We start from the raw sequence: 27,555 nt of genomic DNA, 5'->3' as shown, positions 1-27,555 counted from the left end.
AGCGGCAGGGGGCCACTCATGCCGCCAGTCCCATAAAATGGCTCTTAATTGGGCCCTTAATTATGCAAATCCCCCTCACAACCCCACTGCTGGGAAAATTATCTGACAGTGGACGGTGACAGGGAGCTAGCCTGACTTGGCTGCCCACTATTTTACCGCACCATCCTCCCCACCCCCTGCCTCCAACCCTGGGGCTGGTAAAATTCAGCCCATTGTAGCTTGCTGCCTTCTACATAATACCACAATGAAGGAAGATTTTATGCTTGCATAAGCTGAAGGTCATAATGATTATGAAGAAAGGATGGAAGATCCTTCCCCCACAGCATGAGGAGGGTGCTCAGGAAGGACAGATATGAGAAAGGACAGTCAGCAGCCAGAGAAAGGATAGCCCAGTGCTTTCAATAAATAAAGATTCCCTCAGCAATATGTTTCTAATTTTGGGTTAATAAAATATAGGTAAAAATAATTGAAAATATTTCGGGTGTTGCATTTAGAGCATCTATTAAAGTAAAAAAATTATTGCGACATCCAATGTACAGTGGCTGGTTCTGAATTTGAACGTTATGAAAATGCAGAATATGATGCACTGATGCTTTTAAAAATGTTTGCATCCTTACTGCATATTGCTTGATTCAGTCTGATATAATCTTTTGGCTTTTTATTTTGTATTTGTGCTGTATTTTCTGAGAAAAACAGGTCAAATAAGATAAACAGATATGAAATTATGAAAACAGCTGTACAAAGGAAGGAAAGAATAAAATCCCACAGAAGAGTTACATGAAATGACCAGAGGGTATAGAGAAGCAGGTGATAAGGTCAACTGGTTCTGGAATGTCAATTTTGGAAAGGCGCTGGTCACGTTATTTGTGCATGATTTTGGATCGTATGTCTTATTGTGTGCTGTTATCAATGTTTTATGATCTTTATTCTGGAGTTGATATTCTGTGGTATTATACATTTTTGTTCTCTGGTCAGTGTCCTGACCATAACACATGGTCCAAATGCTGTGGTCAATGTTGCAATCAATGGTTAGCATTGTGCAGTTTGCTTTATGATCATTACATGATGACTGAAGTAATCTGGTATCATTCTTTTATCTACAGTGTTACTTCTGAACATATATCAAAACATCTAATACATGCCTAGCATTGTATATGGATGCAGAAGGATCAAATATCATCAAATTGGGCAGCGTTCTTTTTTGCACTTCTTCCAATCTTTTCCCTTCCTCTCCTGATATTACTCATTCTTTCTAATGTACAGTTCCATGGGTATTTATTGGTACTTCACCCAAATTGCTATTCTTCACCTGTGACCCTAGGCAATGAATGTTGTCAGACTATTTGACATGGAGGGCATCACAGTTCTTGTTCCAGATCTCACCAGATGTACAAATATCTACAGTTTTAAACAAAAATAATTTAATTATTACATAGTATTACATAAGTATTTATAGCACAGATACAGACCATTCTGCCCAAAAGGCCAGTATAATGCTCCACACGATTCTACTCCCACCCTCATCACCTAACCCTGTCAACATATCCTTCCATTCCTTTCTACCTCATATATTTATCGAGCTTCCCCTTAAATGCATCAATGCTCTTCACCTCAACTAATCCTTGTAATGGCGAGTTCCACAGTCTAGCCACTCTCAGTGTAAATAGGTTTCTCTTGAAATCCCTGACTATCTTATATTTAGGGCCCCTGGTTCTGGTCTCCCTTGCAAGTAGGAAAATATTCTCTACATCTACCTGATTCAGCCCTTTCATAATAGTAAAGATAATGATCAGGAATGGAAACCTCTGGCTGACTTTTTTTAAATCATGTAAGCATGTGGTAGCATAATGGTTGTATTACTGAACTCATACTCCAGAGGATGTGAGTTAGAATCTCACCATGGCAGTTTGAAAATTTGAATTCACTTTAACGAGTCTGGAAATAATAATAAACTGGTATCAGTTAAAGTGACTGTTGAATTGCCATAAACACCAAGTTGGTTTCAAATTATCATTAGGGAGAGAAACCTGCTGTCCTTATTTGATCAGGCCTGAATGTGACTCCGCCCTTACATCAGTTTGGTTGACTTTTAACTACCCTCTGAAGTGGCACAGCAAGCCACTCAATCAGGGCAATAAATGTCGACCTTGCCAGCAATGCTCACATCCCGAGAATTAATTTTAAAAAGCTCTGGCTGATTTTGTTTTTCCTATATTCCTGAGGCACTGAGTCCAGTTGTAAAACCCCAATGGCCGCTCCAGTTGAGATAAGATAGCTAAACATTGACTGTGAAAAGCTTTAGTTCATATGACTTAGTGATACATTGGGTAGTGCCCGTAACAATTTTTATCAGGGAAACCCCAGACTGCAAATTTAACAAAAATAAATATTAGTGCAATGTTAATGTTGCACCACAAAATAGCCATAGCATATTTAATTAAAAAAAAACTAGCAGGGATTATTTTGTTGAAAGGGTGAAAACAGGTGCTAAATGGGGGCTGTGTTTATCAGACACAGCTGTTTGAAATAAAAACAGAAAGTGATGGAAAAACTCAGCAGGTCTGGCAGCATCTGTGGAGAGAGAAGCAGAGTTAACATTTCAGGTCAGTGACCCTTCTTCAGAACTGGCAGATATAAGAAATGTAAAAGATTTTAAGCAAGCAAAGCAAGGGTGGGGCAAGAGATAACAAAAGAGGTGCTGAAAGGATAAGGTCACAGAATAGCTGACCAGAAGGCCATGGAGCAAAGGCAAACAATATGTTAATGGTGTGCTGAAAGACAAAGTATTTGTACAGACAGGGTGTTAATGGACTGAAAACTGAACAGTCACAAGCACAAACATGAAAAAAAACCAGTGGGTAGGCACAGTAGAAGCAAACTGAACAAACTAAAATAAAATAAACACAAAAAATAAAAGAAAAAATAACTAAAGATAAAAGTAAAATGGGGGGCCCGTCACACTCTGAAATTATTGAACTCAATGTTCAGTCCGGCAGGCTGTAGCGTGCCTAATCAGTAAATGAGATGCTGTTCCTCGAGCTTGCATTGATGTTCACTGGAACACTGCAGCAATCCCAGGACAGAGATGTGATCATGAGAGCAGTGGGGTGTGTCGAAATGGCAAGCAGCCGGAAGCACGGGCTTTCGCACTGAGCGGAGGTGTTCCGCAAAGCAGTCACCCAGTCTCCATTTGGTCTCCCCAATGTAGAGGACACCACATTGTGAGCGGCGAATACAGTATACTACATTGAAAGAAGTACAAGTAAATCACTGCTTTGCCTGAAAGGAGTGTTTGGGGCCTTGGATAGTGAGGAGAGAGGAGGTAAATGGGCAGGTATTACACCTCCTGCGCTTGCAGGGGAAGATGCCGTGGGAAGGGGATGAGGTGGTGGGGGTAATGGAGGAGTCGACCAGGGTGTTGCGGAGGGAACAATCCCTTTGGAATGCTGACAGGGGAAGGGAGGGGAAGATGCTTTTGGTAGTGGCATCACGCTGGAGGTGGCGGAAGATGATCCTTTGGATATGGAGGCTGATGGGTTGGAAAGTGAGGACAAGGAGAACCCTGTCACGGTTCTGGGAGGGAGGGGAAGGGGTGAGGGCAGAGGTGCGGGAAATGGGCCGGACACGGTTGAGGGCTCTGTCAACCACAGTGGGGGAGAATCCTCGGTTGAGGAAAAAGGAAGACATATCAGAAGCGCTGTCATGGAAGGTAGCATCATCAGAGCAGATGCGTCGGAGACGGAGAAACTGGGAGAATGGAATGGAGTCCTTACAGGAGGTAGGGTGTGAAGAAGTGTAGTCGAGGTAGCTGTGGGAGTCAGTGGGCTTATATTGAATATTAGTAGACAGCCTATCCCCAGAGATGGAGACAGAGAAGTTGAAAAAGGGATGGGAAGTGTCGGAAGTGAGAGAAGGGTGGAAATTAGAAGCAAAGTTGATACAGTTTTCCAGTTCGAGGCGGGAGCAGGAAACGGTACCGATACAGTCATCAATGTACCAGGAAAACAGTTGGGGGAGGGAGCCTGAGTAGGACTGGAACAAGGAATGTTCGACATATCCCACAAAATGACAGGCATAACTAGGGCTCATGCGGGTACCCATAGCAACACCTTTAACTTGAAGAAAGTGAGTAGTGTGGAAGGAGAAGTTGTTCAATGTGAGAACAAGTTCAACCAGGCGGAGGAGGGTGGCGGTGGATGGGGACCAGTTGGGCCTCTGCTCAAGGAAGAAGCGCAGAGCCCTCAGACCGTCCTGGTGAGGGATGGAGCTGTAGAGAGATTGGACGTCCAAAGTGAAGAGGTGGTGGTTGGGGCCAGGAAACTGGAAATTGTCAAAATGATGTAGGGCATCAGAAGAGTCATGGATGTAGGTGGGAAGAAACTGGACCAGCAGAGAAAAGATAGTCAAAATAGGAAGAAATAAGTTCAGTGGGGCAGGAACAGGCTGAAACAATGGGTCTGCCGGGACAGTCCTGTTTGTGGATTTTGGGAAGGAGGTAGAAGCGGGCTGTCTGGTGTTGTGGGATTGTTTGAGCTGTTTGAAAGTCTGATTTTAGCGCACATTTTGGTCCTATTCACTGGTTGTCATAATTTGAACTTACCTGGAGTTGCGAAAACAGACACCTGAAGGTTTAGCATTCATGCGCTGAATAGACACAATTTTTGTGGAACAATGTGCATTTCCACTAAAGGTTGTGAGGTGTGCTGGCTGGCACAGAGCGACAGGTTTCAGGATTGTTCAGGGACCAAGTGAGACGATGTATAATTTCTCAGATGCAGCACTGGAGTTCTACAGGTCCTGTACCCACAGAGGGGAAGGACGTTACCTCATGTCCCTCTCTCTTGTAGGAGCTGGTGCTGCTCTGCCTGGCCTCATAGCTTTCTCCTATTCCTTGTTCAGACAAAGGGGGAATCCCTAGCAAAATGCCCATGACCAAGCACTCCCTCTCGCCTAGTGACTTCTTTATAGTCTCAAATAAGGTGGTGTAGCATAGCACACATTCTCTTTAGGTGAAGTCCTCAGACAAATGCTGGAATAAATGTTGATAAAGTGTTGGTGAAATCTTGACAAAGTGTTCCAGAAAGTCTCTTACTCTTCTTCAAAAATCCTGTTCAAACCTATAGCAGCAAGTGAATAGTGAAACACCTTTAAGTCGGGCTCGAAATCCTCAGCAAGACTTGATTACTTTCAATCAGCTAGTCACTGTTAGGAGAGGGCAGTAGGTAGAGAGAAAACAACGAACTACAGGCCAGTTAACCTAACATCAGTCATTGGGAAGATGCTGGAAACTATTATTAAAGAAGTCTTAACATTGAACTTGGAAAAGCATAGTTTGATTAGAACAAGTCAGCATGGTTTTACTAACGGGATACCTGTTTATACAAACGTAGAAACATAGAAAATAGAAGCAGGAGTAGGCCATTCGGCCATTTGAGCCTGCTCCGCCATTCATTATGATCATGGCTGATCATCCAACTCAGTAACCTGTTCCCGCTTTCCCCCCATATCCTTTGATCCCTTTTGCCCAAAGAGCTATATCTAACTCCTTCTTGAAAACAAACAATGCTTTGGCCTCAACTGCTTTCTGTGGTAGCGAATTCCACAGGCCCACCACTCTCTGGGTGAAGAAATTTCTCCTCATCTCAGTCCTGAAAGGTTTACCCCGTATCCTTAGACAATGACCTCTCGTTCTGGACTCCTTCACCATCAGGAACATCCTTCCTGCATCTACCCTGTCAAGTCCTGTTAGAATTTTATAGGTTTCTATGAGATCCCCCTTCACTCTTCTGAACTCCAGCGAATATAATCCTAACCGACTCAATCTCTCCTCATACATCAGCCCCGCCATCCCAGGAATCAGTCTGGTAAACCTTCGCTGCACTCCCTCTATAGCAAGACAATCCTTCCTCAGATAAGGAGACCAAATCTGTACACAATATTCCAGCTGTGTCCTCACCAAGGCCCTGTAAAATTTCAGCAGGACATCCCTGCTCCTGTACTCGAAACCTCTCGCTATGAAGGCCAACATACCATTTGCCCTTTTTACCGCCTGTTGTACCTGCATGCTTACCTTCAGCGACTGGTGTACAAGGACACCCAGGTCTCGTTACATATTACCCTCTCTCAGTTTATAACCGTTTAGATAATAATCTGCCTTCCAGTTTTTGCTACCAAAGTGGATAACCTCACATTTATCCACTTATACTGCATCTGCCGTGCATTAGCTCACTCACTGAACTTGTCCAAATCACCCTGAAGCCTCTCTGCATCCTCCTCACAACTCACCCTCCCACCCAATTTGTGTCATCTGCAAATTTGGAGATATTACATTTAGTTCCCTCATCTAAATCATTATTATATATTGTGAATAGCTGGGGTCCTAGCACCGATCCCTGCGATAACCCACTAGTCACTGTCTACCACTCAGAAAAAGACCCATTTATTCCTACTCCTTGTTTCCTGTCTGCCAACCAATTTTCTATCCATCGCAATACACTACCCCAAATCCCATGCGCTTTAATTTTACATGCTAATATTTTATGTGGGACTTTGTCGAAAGCATTCTGAAAGTCCAAATAAACTGCATCCGCTGGCTCCCCCTCATCCTCGAACAATTCTAGTAGATTTGTCAAGCATGATTTCCCTTTCGTAAATCCATGCTGACTCTGTTCGATTCTACCACTATTCTCCAAGTGCTCTGCTATAAAATCTTTGATAATGGACTCCAGAATTTTCCCCACTACCGACGTCAGGCTGACTGGTCTATAATTCCCTGTTTTTTCTCTACCTCCCTTTTTAAATAGTGGGGTTACGTTAGCTACCCTCCAATCTGTAGGAACTGTTTCAGAGTCTATAGAATCTTGAAAGATGACCACCAATGCATCCACTATTTCTAGGGCCACTTCCTTAAGTACTCTGGGATGCAGACCATCAGGCCCTGAGGATTTATCGGCCTTCAATCCCATCAATTTCCCCAACACCATTTCTCTACTAATACTGATTTCCTTCAGTTCCTCCCTCTCACTAAACCCTGTGTTCCCCAACATTTCTGGTATGATATTTGTGTCCTCCTTTGTGAAGACAGAACCAAAGTATGCATTTAGTTGGTCAGCCATTTCTTGTTCCCCATAATAAATTCCCCTGTTTCTGACTGTAAGGGACCTACATTTGTCTTCACCAGTCTTTTTCTCTTCACATATCTATAGAAACGTTTACAGTCAGTTTTTACGTTCCCTGCAAGCTTACTCTCGTATTCTATTTTCTCCTTCTTAATCAATCCCTTGGTCCTCCTTTGCTGAATTCTAAACTGCTCCCAATCCTCAGCTCTGTTGTTTTTTCTGGCAAATTTATATGCCTCTTCCTTGGATCTAATGCTATCTCTAATTTCCCTTGTAAACCATGGTTTGGCTACCTTTCCCATTTTACTTTTGCACCGGACAGGAATAAACAATTGTTACAGTTCATCCATGCGCTCTTTGAATGTTTGCCATTGCCTATCCACCATCATCCCTTTAAGTAACCTTTCCCAATCTATCATAGTCAACTTGCGCCTCATACCTTCATAGTTTCCTTTATTAAGATTCAGGACCCTCGCCTCAGAATCAACTACGTCACTCTCCATCTTGATGAAGAATTCTGTCATATTATGGTCGCTCATCCCCAACAAATTTGACAAATGTATTAAGAGTTTTTTGAGGATGTAATTAGTAGGGTAGATAAAGGGGAACCAGTGGATGTAGTAAACCTGAATTTCCAAAAGGTATTTGATAAGGTGCCACATAAAAGATTAATAGGCAAGTTAAGGGCTCATGATGTTGGGGGTAACAGACTAATGTGATAGAGGATTGGTTCACAGACAGGAAGCAAAGAGTGAACATAAATGGGGCATTTTCAAGTTGGCAGGCAGAGAATAGTGGGGTGCCACAAGAATTAGTGGTAGGGCCTCAGCTATTTACACTCTATATTAATGACTTGGATGAAGAGACAGGGAGTAATGTATCTATGTTTGCCGATGATACAAAGCTCGGTGGAAAGGTAAGCTGCAGGGAGGACATGGAGAGGCTGCGAAGTGATATAGACAGGCTAAGTGAGTGGGCAACAAGATGGCAAATGGAGTATAATGTAGGGAAGTGTGAAGTTCTTCACTTTGGTCGTAAAAATAGAAAAGACGAATATTTTTTAAAAAGTGTGAAACTGGTAAGTGTTGATGTTCAGAGACACTTGGGGGTATTGATACAAGGAACGCAGAAAGTTAGCATGCAGGTACAGCAAGCAATTAGGAAAGCAAATGGCATAAAAACAAGAAATGCTGGAACCACTCAGCTGGTCTGGCAGCATCTGTGAAAAGAGAAGCAGAGTTAACGTTTCGGCTCAGTGACCCTTCATCGGAACTGAATGGCATGTTGGCCTTTATTGAAAGGGGATTGGAGTACAGGAATAAAGAAGTCTTACTAAAATTGTACAGGGCTTTGGTGAGACCACATATGGAATACTGTGTGCAGTTTTGTTCTCCACATTTAAGAAAGGATATATTTGCACTGGAGGCAGTGCAGCGAAGATTTACTAAACTGGTCCCTGGGATGAGGGGGTTGTCCTCTGATTAGAGGCTGAGTAAATTGGGCCTATATTCTCTGGAGTGTAGAAGAATGAGAGCTGATCTAATTGAGACATAAGATTCTGAAAGGGCTTGATAGGGTAGAAGCTTAGAGATTGTTTCCGCTGGTCGGGGAATCTAGAACATGGGCACATAGTCTCAGGATAAGGGGCCAATCATTCAGAACTGAGATGAGGAGATATTACTACACTCAAAGGGTTCTGAATCTTTGGAATTCTCTAACCCAGAGGGTTGTGGATGCTCCATCATTGAATACATTTAAGGCTGGGCTAGATAGATTTTAGTCTCACAGGGAACCGAGGGATATGGGGAGTGAGCAGGAAAGTGGAATTAAAGCCCAAGATCAGCCATGATCGTATGGAATGGCAGAGCAGGCTCAATGGACAATATGGTCTATTTCTGTTCCTATTTCTTGTGCTCCTGTGTTCTTGTATGAGGTCAAGCGCTATCCACCAAAATGCCGTGCAGCCACATTAATGAATGCTAGCAGGCAATTTAAATTGCAACCAGCCCCTTAATGATACTCCAGGCAGCCATTCCTAGTGCAAAACAACTCCTTTACCAAGGTGGTGCTCTTGTGCTAAACTGACATTTCAGCTCAAGACTGCAATTTGGGCACGTTGGAGGCTCTTTAATGGCTGAAGAAGCCTTTGAAAATTGCCCCATAACCTATCATACTGAAGATTTGATGCACGATACATTTTCAGAACTGTAATGTCTTTAATTCTATATTGAATAGCTGAAAATTGAATGTGGAAGTAAGGTCCAGCAGTATGTGTTGCAATTGATGCAATGATCTTGTGTATAATTCTTCACTCAAAGAGAGCAAAATCCCTATTCAGATAATTTTCATTCTTGGGATGTAGACATCGCTGGTAAGGTCAGCGTTCATTGCACATCTCTAGTTACCCATGAGAAGGTGGTATTGAGTCTCCTGTGGAAACTGCTACAGTCTACGTGTGAAGGTACTCACAAAATGCCGTTAGGTAGACAGTTCAGGATTGTCTGCCCTGTTCCAAATACTCTGGTTTGATATTGTCTCCAGTTCCCTGTGTTGTGGTTTGATATTGTCTCCTGTTCACTGTACTGTGGTTTGATATTGTCTCCTGTTCACTGTACTGTGGTTTGATATTGTCTCCTGTTCCCTGTGTTGTGCTTTGATATTGTCTCCTGTTCCCTGTGTTGTGGTTTGATGTTGTCTCCTGTTCCCTGTGTTGTGGTTTGATATTGTCTCCTGTTCACTGTACTGTGGTTTGATATTGTCTCCTGTTCACTGTACTGTGGTTTGATATTGTCTCCTGTTCCCTATTTTATGGTTTGATATTGTCTCCTGTTCCCTTTGTTGTGGTTTGATCTGCTGAAGTCCCCAGCCTCAGAAATGCCAGTCTTCAGCTAATTCAATTCACTCCATGTGATATCAAGAAATGACTGAAGGCACTGGATACTACAAAGGCTATGGGCCATGACAACATTCTGGCAATAGTACCGAAGACCTATGCTCCAGAACCTGCTGCACCCATAGCCAAGTTGTTCCAGTACAGCTACAACACTAGCATCTGGGGGAGGCCGTGGCGTAGTGGTATTGTCACTGGACTAATAACCCAGAGATGCAAGGTATTCCTGTGGGGACATGGGTTTGAATCCCACCATGGCAGAAGGTGGAATTTGAATTCAATTAATAAAAAAACAATCTGGAATTCCATGAAATAATGTTTCACTTATCCCCCTTTAGGGAAGGAAATCTGCTGTCCTTACCTGGTCTCGCCTACATGTGATTCCAGACCCATAGCAATGTGGCTGACTGTTTAATGGCCCAGCAAGCCACTCAGTTGTACCTAATTGATAAGGAATGAAACCAGCTGGATCACCTGGCATCAACCTAGGCACTGGAAATAACAATGGCAAACCCAGCCCTGTTGACCCTGCAAAATCTTCCTTACTAACATCTGGGGGCTTGTGCCAAAGTTGGGAGAGCTGTCCCATCAACTAGTCAAGCAACAGCCTGGCAAAGTCATACTCACAGAATCATACCTTGCAGACAATGTCCCAGACATGACCATCCCACTGGCAGGACAGACCCAGCAGAATTGGTGCACAGTGGTATACAGTCGGGAGGGTGTTGTCCTGGGAGTCCTCAACATTGACTCCAGACCCCATGAAGTCTCATGGCATCAGGTCAAACATGGGCAAGGAAACCTCCTGCTGAGTACCCCCTACTGTGCACACCCCCCCCCCATCAGCTGATGAATCAGTTGTTACGACCAGATGGGAAAGGTGTCTTGGGGTCTGTTACTGTCTTCACCTGGTCTTATTGTAACAGGGGTTAATGTTAAACACGCTGTGTTTTGAGCTGCCCCTTTGTGAATCCTTGTTCACAGCTTTCCAATTATAAGGCAAAGAAATGAGTACACCAGGTTTCCTTTAGGTTTAAAGAAGAAAAGTGAAATTTATGAAACCTTAAACTTAAACTCTAATACAGTTAATGCCTACGGATATACGATGCGCCCACGCGATACACACATGCAGATAGGGACAGAAAAGAGGAGAGGAAAATATAAATGAAAGGTTTGAGGCAGTCTCTGAAGGGGGGTTCTGGTTACTGTTTCTGTGGTTCCAGCTCGCTGTAGAGGCTTTGATTGTAGGCAGCACTTACTTTTCGTTGGGGCCCAATATTCTTCTTCAGCCTTGTTCAACGTAGGAGACTTTTCTCTCTTTCAGATTCTCGTGTCTTCAATGGTTTCTGAAGCTGGTGAGAGTGAGATGAGAGCAGACAGGAGAGAGATGTTCTCAAACCAAGAGCCAGGAGCTTTTTGATTTCAAACACTGTTTTCTCCAATTAAAAACTCTCAGTTCAAACCTCTGCAACAGCCAGTTAGTCTTGTGACTAAAACTGGTCTGACCACTTCTTCTGTGTATTGGGGAAGCAACGACTGGGTCTCAATTGTTACAACACTGTCTGTTACTATGCAAATGTCTTTCCAGTCAGGGGCTTACAATTTTTAATTTTAATTTTAATGTTCAGGTGGCAAAATAATGTGTACCTAAGTCTTGGCAGGTGGTGGGGTTTGCCTGACACCTCCACTCCCAGGAGAATGAAATGCGATTTGAAGAAAAATGGTACATTTCATTACAGGGTTTGAGAGAAATATAAGATACAGAAAGAAAAACCATGCATTTCTCTCATTCATTTCCATTCATTCACCAATCTTAAAGCTTATTAAAATGGTCTGTTCTGGGTGCCAAGGCTGTTTTAGTTTGCCACTTTTTTCCTCAGGAGAATTAGTATTGGGCGGGTCTATCCTGAACTCTCTGAGCCATGCAAAGACTTTTGACTTCAGGGGATGGGTGGTTCCCTTTTCCGCTGACTCTGGGGGGCTGAGTCTTTGTTCCTCTGCCCCTTGCTTTCTGGGACACTTCTACCTGTAGGTATTTGTGTAGACTTGGCTGCATGCTCCTGTGGCGTTTCAATTAGGTGAGGCATCACCCTAAAAGTTTCTGTGTCCCCTGGAGGTCTCTCTTTGTCTCTGTAGTTTTCTATAAATGCTATTAGCTATCGGGTGGGGTGTTTCATAAGTCTGCATTCACATAGGAGGATATGGGGTCTAACGTTTCACATTTTTTGGGGTTGGTTAACCAGACAGTAGGGGTTTTCATCCAGGATTCTTCCCAGACTTCCTTTAACCTGCCCTCTTGATCTCTTTTTCCCCTTCTCTTTCTAAACTTTTGCCAGCCGTGTGCCTGCCTATCCCCTTTTGTTCTCGGCAGGGGTCCCTAACAGTTCACCAGCTGTCTGCTGGTGGGTCCTCCTAACACCGGTACAGGATGTGGGGTGCAGGTTTCATTGTAGGTTGGGGTTTCCCCTCAACCTGAAACATATGGTAACTCCTGCAGTACTCCACCACAGCTTTGTGGCATTTTGGCCAGTCAAACTGCTATCTTATGCGGGCTTTGGTCTTTCATATACCGGCATGTACAGCCACTGTAGTCTCATGGTCTCTTCTTAACATTTCTCCCCGGTACCTCTGTGGCACCACTAACTGGTGAACTACTGTCTATTCCTTTCCCTCAGGTCTGTGAGGAGAACTCCATTTCCTTATCAGTAACTCATTCTTTAAATAGTAGCAATCGGGGGCTCCCTCTGCTTCACTTTCAGACTGGGCAACCTGGGCTAACTCTTGCAATATTGGGTCAGCTCGTTGAGCCTCAGCTAGGGAAAATCCATTTAATTCTTTCCCTGGGTCTTCTAACTTTCCAAAGAAAGTCTCGGACAGACAGACTCCATGGTCACCTGCCTGCAGTGCCAATGCAGTCTCCTCTGGGGGAGCTGGTTTGATCCTGGCCTGATCCACTACACATTCAGGGACTCTGCAGTGGACCGTGTCCTGCCAGTGCCCTGTCTTTCTGACCTCCTGCGGACTTTCTTTCATTACTGGGGGGGCTACCACATTCACCCCTGCCAGATCATTACCTAGGAGCAGGTCAACGTCGTCCACAGGCAAACTAGGGACAATCCCTACAGTCACTGGTTCTGAAACTAGGTCGCACTCCAGGTGCACCCAGTGTACAGGTACAGGCATACACTGCCCTCCAATACCATTCACCACCATTCTGGTGTTCACTGCACTCTTTGTGGGGAACGATCAGGCCTTTTCCCAGTAAAAGGGATCTTGTGGCCCCTGTGTCCCTGAGAATTACTATGGGCTTGCTTGCCCCACTCGAGGAATATGGGGTTACTTTCCCTTCAAAATACAAAACCCTGATAACCTTCAGGAATCCTAATAACTTTTCCTGCACTGGCTGTAGTAAGCTTCCTGGGTTGCACTCTTACTGCAGTTAAAGCCACAGCTTGCTCTGTATTTTCCATCAGGGCCTTGTCTTCACTGAGCAGGTGTGCCCTGATTAACCCTACTGGTTTTCCCTTTAGTTTCCAGCAGTCAGCTTTTAAATGCCCTGCTTTATTATAATGGAAACACACAGGTCTCCGGGTCTCACTCTTGCTCAAAGCATCTTCCTTTTTGGCTGGAGGAGGCCCTCCTGTGTCTCCTGCTTTCCTTTCTCTTCCAGGACTGCCTGGGCAGATATCACCTTCCCACCCTTTGACCTTTTTGGATTTGTTGGGGTGATTAGGAAAGGTTCTCCCCTGGGAAACCGACTTATAAATTAAAGCAAACTCATCGGCCAGAACGGCTGCTTGCTGGGCTCCCTGAACCCGCTGCTCCTCTACATGGGTCTTTATTGAGAATGGGAGAGAGTTTTTAAATTCCTGCAACAGGATTACTTCCCTGAAAGTCTCATAGCTGAGTTGTATTTTTAAAGCCCTCAGCCACTGGTCAAAAGCCAGCTGTTTGCTTCTTTCAAACTCCAAATAAATATGATTGGCTTGCTTTTTCAGGGCTCTAAACTTTTGGCAATAGGCTTTGGGTACTAATTCATATGCCCCAAGGATAGCATTTTTGATTAGTTCATAATTTGATGAACTCTCATCTGGCAACAAGGAATAAACCTCAAGGGCTTTTCTGGTTCACTTGCTTGGCAATAAAAGAGACCAGGTCTCAGCTGGCCATTTTAGCTGCCTTGCCAGTTTCTCAGAAGACATGAAAAATTCTCCCACATCTTCCTCATTTAATTTTGGAATTATTTGAGCAAGGTTTAGCAATCTTGTTCCCAGCCTTGAATTGTGCTCCTCCATGTTGGCCATACTTTCACTAGAGTTACTCTTTTGCCCCCTAGTTAACCAAACCGCTTCAGCTCTCTCTCTTTGGATTCTTTCTGGAATATTCTTTCTCTTTCTCTTCTCTCTCTCTTTCCTTCGACTGTCTTTCATTTTCTTCACGTTCCATTTGGAAGGCTCTCTCTTTCTCTTCCCGGTCTTTCTGGAAGGCTCACTCTTTCTCCCTCTCTTGCCTCTCTCTCTTTTTCTCTTTCCTCTAATTCAAGTTTCCTCTGTTCTAATTGTATCTTTACGAACAAAACCTTGTCAGATTTTATTGCTAACACTGCTTCTGCTTCTTTAGATTCAAGGGAAAAAGGGTTGGCCACTAGCCTTAGGAGTTCAGACTTCCTAGCCTTGCCACATACACTGATCCCACACTGCTCAGCCATTTTTCTGAGCTCCTCCATAGACAGTGCTTTTAACTTATCTCAAGTTACTTCACCCTGGCTTGGAAAGCTACTCGCTTCAGTTGCAGACATGTTAGTATTCAATCACACACAACCACAAGAAGACCTGTATTAAAATCTTGCTTTTTTTCTTGATTGGGAACAATTTGGCTTCCCACTTCCAATTTCACTCGTTTGTCTGTGGGTAAAATTCGAGATGCTAGCACCCAAATTTCTGTTATGACCAGATGGGAAAGGTGTCTCGGGGTCTGTCACCTGGTCTTATTGTAACAGTGTTTAATTTTAAACACACTGTGTTTTGAGCTGCCCCTTTGTGAATCCTTGTTCACAGCTTTCCCATTATAAGGCAAAGAAATAAGCACAGCAGGTTTCCTTTAGGTTTAAAGAAGAAAAGTGAAATTTATTAAACCTTAAACTTAAACTCTAATATGGTTAACGCCTATGGATATATGACGCGTGCACGCCAGCAAACACATGCGATATACACATACAGATAGGGACAGAAAAGTGGACAGGAAAATATAAGGTGAAAGATTTGAGGCAGTGTCTGAAGGGGGGAGGGGTCTGGTTACTGTTTCTGTGGTTCCAGCTCGCTGTAGAGTCTTTGATTGTAGGCAGCTCTTACATTTCATTGGGGCCCAGTATTCTTCTTAAACCTTGTTCAATGTCGTAGACTTTTCTCTCTTTGAGGTTCTTGTGTTTTCAATGGTTTCTGAAGCTGGTGAGAGCGAGATGAGAGCAGACAGGAGAGAGATGTTCTCAAACCAAGAGCCAGGAGCTTTTTGATTTCAAACACTGTTTTCTCCAATTAAAAACTCTCAGTTCAAACCTCTGCAACAGCCAGTTACTCATGTGACTAAAACTGGTCTGACCACTTCTTCTGTGTATTGGGGAAGCAACGACTGGGTCCCCATTGTTCCAACACTCTCTGTTACTATGCAAATGTCTTTCCAGTCAGGGGCTTGCATTTTAAGTTTTAATGTTCAGGTGGCAAAATAATGTGTGCCTCAGACTTGGCAGGTGGTGGGGCTTGCCTGACACAGTACTCCTCCATGTTGAACATCACTTGGAGGAAGCACTGAGGGTGGCAAGAGCACAGAATGTACTCTGGGTGGGGGACTTCAATGTCCATCACCAAGTGTGGCTCAGTAGCACCACTACTGACTGAGCTGGCTGAGTCCTGAAGGACATAGCTGCAAGACTGGGTCCATGGCAGGTGGTGAGGGAACCAACAAGAGGAAAAAACATACTTGACCTCATTCTCACAAATCTGCCTGCCGCAGATGCATCTGCCTAGATTTGGTAGGAGTGACCACCGTACAGTCCTTGTGGAGACAAAGTCCCGTCTTCACATTGAGGATAGCCTCCATCGTGTTGTGTGGCACTACCACCGTGCTAAATGGGATAGATTTCAAACAGATCTAGCAATTCAAAATTGGGCATCCCTGAGGTGCTGTGCACCCTCAGCAGCAGCAGAATTGTACTCAACTATAATCTGTAACCTCATGGCCCAGCATATCCCCCATTCCACCATTACCAACAAGCCAGGGGATCAACCCTGGTTCAATGAAGAGTGCAGGAGGGCATGCCAGAAGCAGCATCAGGTATATCTCAAAATGAGGTGTCAGTCTGGTGAAGCTACAACCCAGGATTACTTGTGTGCCAAACAGTGAAAGCAGCATGCAGTAGACAGAGCTAAGCGATCCCACAGCCAACGGATCAGATCGAAGCTCTGCAGGCCTGCCACATCCAGTCATGAATGGTGGTGGACAATTAAATAACTCAGAGGAGGAGGTGGCTCCACAGATATCCTCATCCTCAATGATGGGGGAGCCCAGTACATCAATGCAAAAGATAAGGCTGAAGCATTTGCAACAATCTTCAGCCAGAAGTGCTGAGTAGATGATCCATCTCAGTCTCCTCCTAATGTTGATAAAAAGACCGCCTTGGAATCCTCTGATACTCAGCCTGGAGGGACTGTTAACACAGTCTCAAGTGCCACTCTGGTTGATCTGGCCACCTATCTGAAACTGATCCTTTGTCTTTTCTCAAGATTTTACCTTTTAGTAGGTATTCTGATGTTTTCTACATAAATAAATTAATAGTGATGTGCTATATCATCAATATAATTTATTTACCCCTTTAACTAAAAGGCTGTCAAATAAGAAAAGTAATTCTTTGCAGTTCTGTCAAATTTGTTATTTCTTCCAATGCAAAAAAAAACTGACCAATTTAGAATAAATTTGATAACAATTTGAAATTAGCATTCTAAGGTTCCATGTTTTCACACATCTTCTACATTATCACATTTGGTGGTGTGCTGCTAAATGGGCCACAATATGTCCTCTGCATCTGCAGTCCTAATGCAGAAGGTGACATGCCTTATGCTAGGTAAGTCACCAAATTAGGTAGAGTATAATTTCATGTGTCATGTTTATCACTGTTATTTTTGCATAAACTATAAAAGTTATGCATTATTTAAAAACTTTAATTTTTCTGCGATTCCATCCTGGTCGGCATTAATGAATTCCAACATTTCCATTTGTCACAGAATACGATAGATTAAACTATCAGATTTGTAACTGATTGACAGTCTTACATAGCAATGTTATAAACTCTATGTGACAAAAATCACACCTGCCAAATGGAAACATATTAATTTCGTCATATGGGACACTACTTCAAACTTTTTTACTGGCCATTGCAAAGAACTTGTTTTAAAAAAGCAGAGCTGAATGGCTGAAAACATGGTTACACATTTGCATTCAGAGAGACATGAATGGAGAGACAAGGGGGGGTGCTCCTTGATTCAATTAACAAGATTGGCCTGGTCAATATTGGTGATCAACATCCTTTGACTGTGTAAGAACCAGAACTCCACCCCCGACTATGTGTGTCTGGAAAGCTTTAAAATTCAACAACCCTCCAAGAAGTTGTTGTTACAAACAAAGAGATGGTCACATGACCTACCTGCTGGCCAGACTGGGGCTTTTTGAATTGTACCTCACAGAAAGGAAACAGACTACAATTTGAACACCAAGGAGAAGATATCTCTCTCTCTCTCTCCAGCAAAGTCTCAGGGAACCCTCAGTGGCAACTTAGACTTCAAGGTTACAAACAATGCCCTGCTTCCACCTTCTGGTACCAGAGAAACAAGTCTGGAATTGTGCACGTGGCCCCAGCGAGGACTCCCAGACCTTAACTTCAATCAAGGACATTACATCAAAGACACAAAATAAGGTATCTATATCCATTTATTGCCAACTCTACTTCAACCACCGCCAGCCCCCCCCAAAAAAACTCTTTCTTCCCCTCTATTTATTTGTGTGTGCGTCTCTCGTATGCATGTGAGAATGGCTGCGTCAAGTATTTAAGTAATTTTAACTCGGTTAGAGTGATAAGGCTAATAAACTTACATCTTTCTTCTTTAAACCTAAGAATACAGTAAGCAAGGGCTCATTGAGTTGGTAAATTAAAATCACTGTGTTTTATTGATAAACCCTGTTACAGCCAAACCAGGAAAGGAGCAAGAGGGGAGCCTGAGACCCCTTCCTCACCCAGTCATAACAGAAATTTGGGGGCTCCATTCCAAGGTTGGACCCATAGACAAACGGGAAATTGGAAGTGGGAAATCAAGTTGATCTCAATCAAAAAGAGAAAAAACTTCAATACAGGTTTTCTTGTGGTTTATGTGCTAAAATACTAATATATCCCTGACCGGAGCTGGTACCTCCCCAAGCCAGGGTGAAGTAACTTGCGATAAGTTAAAGGCACTATCTATGGAGGAGTTGTGGAATATGGCTGATCAGCGTGGGATCACTTTCCGTGCCAGAACCAAAACTCCGAACTCCTGAGACCAGTGGCCAACCATTTTTCCCTCGAACCCGAAGAATCAGAGACAGTTAGAATTTAAGTCAGACAGGGTAATATTGGTAAAGATACAATTGGAACAAAGGAAACTTGAATTAGAAGACAAAGAAAGGGAGAGAGAGGAGAAAGAAAAAGGAAGACCGAGGAAAGAGAAAAAGATAGAGAAAGAACGTTCTAAATGGAACAGGAGGAAAGGGAGCTGGGGGAGCTTGAATTAACTAGGGGGCGACAGAGTAACCCCAGTGAAGGCATGACCAATATGGAGAGTACAAGTAATTTGGGGCCATGTGCTGAGCTTTTCAAATTTTCCCAATTGATTCCAAAGTTCAATGAGGGAGACGTGGAAGCATTTTTGTATCTTTTGAGAAACTTGCAAGGCAGTTAAAATGACCGATTGAGAGCTGGATCCTCCTGCTGCAAAGCAAGTTAACAGGAAAAGCCCATGAGGTTTATTCCATGTTGCCAGACGAAAGTTCATCAAATTATGAACTGACTAAAAATGCTATCCTCAGGGCATATGAGCTCATACTGGAAGCTTACCAACAGAAGTTCCGAACCCTCTGGAAACAAGCTGATCAAACTTACTTGGAGTTTGTGAGAAGTAAGCAGCTGGCTTTTGACCAGTGGTTGAGGGCTCTGAAAGTACAGCCCATGTATGAAAATCTCAGAGAGGTAATTTTGCTTGAGGAATTTAAAAACTCTCTCCCACTCTCCATAAAGACCCATGTGGAGGAACAAAAATTACATAAAGTGAGGAAAGCCACAGTTCTGGCTGATGAGTTTGCTCTAATATACAAGTTGGTTCCCCAGGGGACAACCTGTCCTAGTCACCCCCACAAACCCGAAAAGGACAAAGGGTGGGAAGGTGATGGGAGCCCAAGCAGCTCTGGAAGAGAAAGAAAGGCAGGACACACAGGGGGCTCTCCTCCAGCCAAAAAGGACAATGCTGAAAGTAGGAGTGAGACCTGGAGGCCTGTGTGCTTCCATTGTAATAAGGCAGGTCATCTAACGGCTGACTGCTGGAAACTACGGGGAAAGTCTGTAGTGTTAATCAGGGCACACCCGCTCAGTGCAGGAGAAGGGACCCTGATGGAAAGCGCAGCTGAGCAGGCTATGGCTTTAACTGCAGCAGCAGTAAGTCCCCGAAAACATACTGCTATGGGTGTAGAAAAATTTAATAAGATCCCTGAAGGTTATCAGGGTTTTGTATCTGAAGGGAGAATAACCCCATACCTCTCGAGTGGGGCAAGCACACCCATAGTCATACTCAGGGATACAGAGGCCACCAGATCCCTTTTACTGGGAAAAGGTCTGACTTTTCCCCCAGAGAGTGCACTACATACCAGAATGTTGGTGAATTATAATGGGGGGCAGTGTACGCCCGTACCTTTACATCGGGTGCACTTGCAGTGCGACCTAGTTTTGGGACAGGTGACCATAGGGATTGTCCCTAGTTTGCCTGTGGACAGGGTTAACCTGCCCCTAGGTAGTGATGTGGCGGGGGTGAAGATGGTAGGTTCCCCAGTAGTGAAAGAGAGACCTAAGGAGGTGAGAGAGATAGGGCAGTGGCAGGAGATGGTCCCCTGCAGTGCCCCTGAATGTGTAATGAATCGGGCCATGGCCAATCAGCTCCCCAGAGGAGACTGAATTAGCACTGCAGACAGATGACCATGCTGTCTGTCTGCCTGAAACTTTCTTCAGAAAGTTAGAGGATCCAAGGAATGGATTAAATGGATCTTCCCTAGCTGAGGCTTAGCGAGCTTACCCAGTATTGAGAAAGTTAGCATAGGCTGCTCAGACTGAAACTGAAGCAGAGGGAGTCCCTGATTGCTACTATTTGAAGAATGAGGTGTTGATGAAGAAATGGAGTTCTCCTCACAGACTTGAGGACAAAGAGTGGACAGTGGTTCACCAGTTAGTGGTGCCGCAGAGGTACCGGAGAGAAATATTAAGAATGATCCATGAGATTACAATGGCTGTACATGTCGGTATGCAACAAACCAAAGCCCGCATAAGACAACAGTTTGACTGACCAAAACTCCACAAAGATGTGGTGGAGTACAGTAGGAGTTGCCACTTGTGCCAGGTTGAGGGGAAACCCCAAGCTGTGGTGAAATCTGCACCCCTAATTCCTGTTCCGGCTTTGGGAAACCCTCCAGCAGAGGGCTGGTGAATTGTAATGGACCCCTGCTGAGAACAAAAGGGGACAGACAGGCACAGGTCTGACAGAGAGTTAGAGAGGAAGGGGACAAAGAGGACAGATTAAAGGAGATCCAGAATGATTCCCAAATCAAAACACCTATTGTCCAATCAGCCAACCCTGAAATGTTGAAAAACCTAGACCCCATATCCTCTTATGTAAATGCAGACAACAGAAGCATCCTACCAGGGCTGCTAACAGCATTTTGAGTCATAGAGCATTTGCAGAAATCTGCTGCGACAAAGAAAGTCCTCAAGCTTTGAAGTTCAATAACCCTCCAAGAAGCTGCTGTTACAAACAAAGAGATGGTCACATGACCTGCCTGCTGGCCAGTCTGGGGCTTTTTGAATTGTACCTCACAGAAAGGAAACAGACTGCAATTTGAATACCAAGTTCTGGGTACTGCCTGTGTGGAGTTTGCAAGTTCTCCCTGTGACCATGTAGGTTTCCTCCGGGTGCTCCGGTTTCCTCCCACATGCCAAAGACTTGCGGGTTGATAGGTAAATTGGCTATTGTAAATTGCCCCTAGTGTAGGTAGGTGGTATGAGAATTGAGGGAAGGTGGGGATGTGAGAGGGAAAATGGGATTAATGTAGGATTAGTATAAATGGGTGGTTGATGGTCGGCACGGACTTGTTGGGCCGAAGGGCCTGTTTCAGTGCTGTATCTCTCTGACTCTATCACAGATGTCAGTTTTCAGCCAATTCGATTCACTCCACATGATATTAAGAAACAACTGAAGGCACTGGATACTGCAAAGGCTACAGGTCCTGACAACATTCCAGCAATAGTACTGAAGACCTGTGCTCCAGAACTTGCTCCCACCCTAGCCAAGCTGTTCCAGTACAGCTACAATACTGGCATCTACCCTACAATGTGGAGAATTGCCAGGTTTCGGTCCTATACACAAAAAGGAAGACAAATTGAACCTGGCCAATAATCGCCCCATTAGTTTACTTTCGATCGTCAGTAAAGTGATGGAAGATGTCGCCAACAGTGCTATCAAGCAGCACTTGTTTCGCAATAACCTGCTCAGTGATGCTCAGTTTGGGTTCCGCCAAGGCCACTCAGCTCCTGACCTCATTACAGCCTTGGTTCAAATGTGGACAAAAGAGCTGAACTCCAGAGGTGAGGTGAGAGTGACTGCCCTTGACCTCAAGGGAGCATTTGACTGAGTATGGCATCAAGGAGCCCTAGCAAAACTGAAGTCAATGGGAATCACGGGGAAAACTCTTTGCAGGTTGGAATTGTACCTAGCGCAAAGGAAGATGGTTGTGATTGTTGGAGGTCAACCAACTCCGCTCCAGGACATCACTGCAGGAGTTCCTCAGAGTAGTGTCCTAGGCCCAACCATCTTCAGCTGCTTCATCAATGACCCTCCTTCAATCATAAGGTCAGAAGTGGGAATGTTTCCTGATGATCGCACAATGTTCAGCACCATTCATGAGTCCTCAGGTATTGAAGCAGTCCCTGTAGATATGCAGCAAGACCTGGACAATAACCAGGTTTTGGCTGATAAGTGGCAAGTAACATTCATGCCACACAAGTGCCAGGCAATGACTATCTCCAACAAGAGAGAATCTAACCATCTCCCCTTGACATTCAATGACATTACGATCGCTGAATTCCCCACTATCAACATCCTGGGGGTTACCATTGACCAGAAACTGAACTGGGGTAACCATATAAATACCATGGCTACAAGAGCAGATGAGAGGCTGGGAATCCTGCGGTGAGTAACTCACTTCATGACTCCCCAATGCGTGTCCACCATCTATAAGGCACAAGTCAGGAGTGTGATGGAATACTCTCCACTTGCCTGGATGGGTGCAGCTCCAACAACAATCCAGAAGCTTGACACCATCCAGGACAAAGCAGCCTGCTTGATTGGCACCCCATCTACAAATATTCACTCCCTCCACCACTGACGCACAGTGGCAGCAGTGTGAATCATCTACAAGATGCAGAGCAACAACGCACCAAGGCTACTCAGGCAGCACCATCCAAACCCGCGACCTCTACCACCTGGAAGGACAAGGGCAGCAGATGCGTGGGAACACCACCATCTGCAAGTTCCCCTCACATCCTGACTTGGAACTATATCATCATTCTTTCACTGTCACTGGGTCAAAATCCTGGAACTTCCCTCCTAACAGCGCTGTGGGTGCAGCTACCCCACATGGATGGCAGCAATTCAAGAAGGCAGATCACCACCACCTTTTTATGGGCAATTAGGGATGGGCAATAAGTGCTGGCCTGGCCAGCGATGCCAACATCCCATGAAACAAATTTTAAAAATATTCACTCCTGTTCCCTGTGTTGTGGTTTAATATTGTCTCCTGTTCCCTGTGTTGTGGTTTAATATTGTCTCCTGTTCCCTGTGTTGTGGTTTGATATTGTCTCCTGTTGCCTGTGTTGTGGTTTGATATTGTCCCCTGTTGCCTGTGTTGTGGTTTGATATTGTCCCCTGTTGCCTGTGCTGTGGTTCGATATTCACTCCCGTTCCCTGTGCTGTGGTTTGATATTGTCTCCAGTTCCCTGTGCTGTGGTTTGATATTGTCTCCTGTTACCTGTGTTGTAATTTAATATTGTCTCCTGTTGCCTGTACTATGGTTTGATATTGTCTCCTGTTCCCTGTGTTGTGGTTTGATATTGTCTCCTGTTCCCTGTGTTGTGGTTTGATATTGTCTCCTGTTCCCTGGATTGTGGTTTGATATTGTCTCCTGTTGCCTGTGTTGTGGTTTGATATTGTCTCCTGTGCTGTGGTTTGATGTTCACTCCCATTCCCTGTGCTGTGGTTTGATATTGTCTCCTGTTCCCTGTGTTGTGGTTTGATATTGTCTCCTGTTGCCTGTGTTGTGGTTTGATATTGTCTCCTGTTTCTTGTGCTGTGGTTTGATGTTCACTCCCATTCCCTGTGCTGTGGTTTGATATTGTCTCCTGTTCCCTGTGTTGTGGTTTGATATTGTCTCCTGTTGCCTGTGCTGTGGTTTGATATTGTCTCCTGTTCCCTGCACTATGGTTTGATATTGTCTCCTGGTCCCTGTGTTGTGGTTTGATATTGTCTCCTGGTCCCTGTGTTGTGGTTTGATATTGTCTCCTGTTCCCTATGCTATGTTCCTCCCTGTATTTTGTGGAGAAATCCAGTCTGGTGGCTGCAAACGGTTTGCTTCCTCTGATTGGAGAATACTTTGTTGTTGATATTGTTTTTGTATAGCTGCTCTGAACGCCCCTCCACCCCAAAGATGAGCACATTACCTAATAAGGCTGACGGTCGCTAATGCACGAAAACAGTGAAAAATGTGGTGGGTGCCATATATCACAACAATGTGATTCTTTTTCGTGTCGCAATTGGACTCCAACAAATCGCAAGGTTAGTTGATCCTGTGTTACTCCAAGAAATCGGCAAACTGGGAAATTCCTCCACTGGGACCAGCTGCGATCGCCCGGCTGTTTCGGTAAGTAAAAGGAAAAGCTCTTCCTGACCAGAAAAAGCTCCCTTTTCAAAGAATCAGTACTTAACTGGTTATATTAATGTTTGTTGCTTCTTAAACGAAACAGATCAGGCATCCTGAAAATAAACAGTTTGTGCTCTGTTTTTAGTGTCATCCATCTCAAAAATCACAAAATCAAAAATCTGTTGAATGGACTGTGAATGAATGAATGTGTTTTACCTGCTTTTGAATAACAGCTTTAAATTTTGCCAAAGCGCCTGAGACAGTGAGCGCTGGAAAGTCAGGAAAAGATCCAGGTTTCTTTTGTGACTGGAGAGGTAAACATTAAGAAAAGAATCGGTACATATTGTCATGATTAATCAGAGTTTAAGCTATGAAAAGTTCCCGTGCTGACTGACAGTCACGAGAGGAAAGTTTTAATTTCATTCATTTTCTTTCACAATTGGTTTATTTCTGGCGGTGGCTGGAATTCATAACCTGTTGCTGCTCGAAGCAAACCAGATGCATCTTGTCCTGCTGGAGGCTTTAGGCGGAGGAGGGCGAACAATACCGCTGTAAGCATGAGGTGAAAGTGGGTGGCTGCTGAAACACTTCATTCTGTCTCTGATAAAAAAAATCTAACATTTGGAACATAGTTGTGGTGAGCTCGGTGTTTCCTTCGCGCGATTGTTGGCAGTGAAGATCAGCCGCCTTGCACTCAGCTCTCAGTCTCACTTGCCGAGCTCAGCCCAAGTCCCAGAGGTTTAGAAGCTGGGTGAAAACTGCAGCGAGCGGCTGACTCTGAAGCTTTCTTTCTGAAAGGTTAGTGTGTTCAAACAATATTGCTGCATTTGTCTGAACAGTCTGTTCTGTTACGTGAGCTTTAGCCTTTTTTCAGGAAGGTTTGCACTTATCCAGGATACCTGAAGCCAAGTATTGTGCAATTCTAAATTTAATTCACCCAGTGAGAGACCTCACGACCATAAATGTTTTTTTAATCGTTCAAACCTCTCTATTTAGGTATTCTCTTCATACCGTTTTTGTATAAAAAAGGGACACTGTCTTCATGAAATCACACTTTGTGAACCTTTAATAATAAATAATCTTGTGAATCTTTGTGTTGGTGGAGATAAAAGAGTTGGAAAAGCAATGTGTAATTTTTCTCAAGATAAAAGAATTATGGATGCTTTTGCACCATATATATATTGTGTTGTATGTTTGCAATGAAACAATTTGTCAGCTACTTTTATATGAAGACGTGCACCTTTGAAGTGCATGTCTCTTTAAAAAAAGGATGAGGATTAATTTAACATTGTCCTTAAATCAAATTTTAGCTTAATAAACAATACATGGTATAACACACCTCTAGCCCAACTGGTGTGGGTCAGGTGCAGTGACAGAGCATACTGCCGCTGGTGCTGCATGGAAATCTCGACTGTAATTTGCTCAGCTCCCCCACATACATAAAGAAAGCCTTTACAAGTACAGAAGGTGCATGAAATTTTAAAGTGGATTTGTGCAAGTTTTCTTTCACCTTTCATTACAAGCGATGAATGCCATCTTGAAAATTTACTTACTGAGGATAAGAGCATAATTTCACAGGACATTTCTGACAAATAACATTTGAGCCTGTATGTAGCAAGCTAAACACTTACTGGAAAGAGAAACCAAATAATATGGAAATCGGAGGGCAGTTTCTATGAACAATTAAAGCGCATGAATACAGTGACTGAACTTTGATTTTGTATTTGTATTTTTGCACCTTTTACAATTTATTTTCTTCTCTTAGCATTCCACTGTGCTCCATAAATCTCTTGTCTGAGGCGAAGGGTGAAAATGCGCCTCCTAGTCTTGTATGCACTCCTGTAACGAATTACGAAGAGGCAATCCAAGATGACATGCTCGCTCATTGTCATTCCCCCCTGCCGAGAAAGCGGCAAATCTTCGCTTTCTGTCTCCTCTGACAGGACAGCTGAGATCGTGTGTATGAGTTGCATCCTACACCCCCGCCTTTCTGTGCCTTAGTGCACTGTTACAATACGTGTGAAACAATGTGTCCCAGATTTTTATTCTGTTTATTAGGAAGGACGGTACTAAAGCGTCCTCCTATTTCTTTGCTACAGCACATTATGTTTGTACTTAGATAGCCCATAACCTTAGTGTCATTTTCGTGTCATTTACGGCACAGAAGGAGGCCATTTGGTCCATCGAGTCCATATCCAACCTGAACGGCTCATGCTGGTTGAGTGAATTTTTAAAATGGCAGGCAAAGTTGACAGAAGAAGGGAAGATGTCTTTTAGTATTGTTTGTCTACATAGAACCAATGAATGAAAAAGATTTTCCTTTATTTCCGTGAGATGTTCATTGCTGCTATATTGCATCCTGCTGTGGAGACATTATCTTAGCTACAGCTAAAGTCTTCTTTCAGATCAAGTGCCCAGAAATCAGTCTTGTAATAAATCTGTGGGAAGTACACTACATTCATGATGCCAAATGTCCAAAGTATGCTAACCTTTACTTGGTGATCCTGCTCTAACAAAAGCTTTCCAATTGCCTTTACATTCATTCAGTTCCTTCTCATTACCACCAGGAATCTTGGAATGATACATTATTCAGTATATTCATCATCAGGTTTTCATGCCCATCTTTGTGCACTAACTTGGACTTGATCAGGGTCTAATGCAGTGCATTGGGCATGGATGTGGCTTGTGTTCCAATAAATGGACCTCATCAATGTTAGCTCATTGGTATAATTATCTGGTGCTCCCAGTATATGGTGCATGACATACTAGGAGTGCTGAGGTTAAGGGCAGGATTCCTTGCAACATCATCTCTTAAAATGCTGCTGGCTTCCCACAAAGGTTGACAACTTTTTAGGCTGCAAAATGCATGAGAATGGAGTTGTCTGATTAAGCAACCAGATTTTGGAAGTCCTGTAGCAAAGGCCGACTCTATTTGGAGGAATGGGCAACATTGCAATCAAGGGGCTGGATTTTACCAAGCCCACGATGTCGGGGTCCGTGGCGGGGGGGGGGGGGGCCAGAGATGGTCGCGGCAGAGGCCTAACACGGAGCTCAACGGTGGGAGTGCCCGACCCGATCCACTCAGCAGCTGTGAGGCTCCGTGGCAGCCTCCCCAACGCTTGGCAACGGGATCTCAATTTAAATATTTAAATTAATGCGATGAATAAATTTAAATCAACTTACCTTGAATCTTCCAGGCCCACCGCGATCTCTGGCGTGGCAGCCAGTGCTTTCACGCCTTCAATTCCCTGTCAGGGGAAAGCTGGCATGACACTGGTGAGGAGGGGGGGAGGA

General features: G+C 44.0%; 1 protein-coding gene and 1 long non-coding RNA gene across 7 annotated transcripts in view; one reads left to right on the top strand and one right to left on the bottom strand.

Annotated features, from left to right (window-relative positions):
• Positions 1-640: 640 nt before the first annotated feature.
• Positions 641-27,529, bottom strand: LOC137372033 (uncharacterized). The gene is made up of 3 exons (XR_010975340.1): positions 27,445-27,529; positions 24,478-24,567; positions 641-1,398 (listed from the first exon to the last, which is right to left on the bottom strand). It is a non-coding gene; the product is annotated as an uncharacterized lncRNA (long non-coding RNA).
• The window catches only part of LOC137372031 (myosin light chain kinase, smooth muscle-like), a 433,121-nt gene continuing 429,736 nt past the window's right edge, over positions 24,171-27,555 (top strand). For 3 of the 6 annotated variants that reach the window (XM_068035330.1, XM_068035322.1, XM_068035331.1), the window contains exon 1: positions 24,171-24,261. The gene's annotated coding sequence lies outside the window, so the exon portion shown is untranslated. Of the gene's footprint in view, positions 24,262-24,760; positions 25,060-27,555 lie in introns of those variants that run through there. The other 3 variants (XM_068035329.1, XM_068035324.1, XM_068035326.1) reach the window with 2 other exon arrangements.

This window comes from Heterodontus francisci, chromosome 7 (assembly GCF_036365525.1).
Source record: "Heterodontus francisci isolate sHetFra1 chromosome 7, sHetFra1.hap1, whole genome shotgun sequence".
Taxonomy (NCBI): Eukaryota; Metazoa; Chordata; class Chondrichthyes; order Heterodontiformes; family Heterodontidae; genus Heterodontus; species Heterodontus francisci.
The sequence above is the reverse complement of the archived record's forward strand: the minus strand, read 5'-3'. Positions and strand labels throughout refer to the sequence as shown.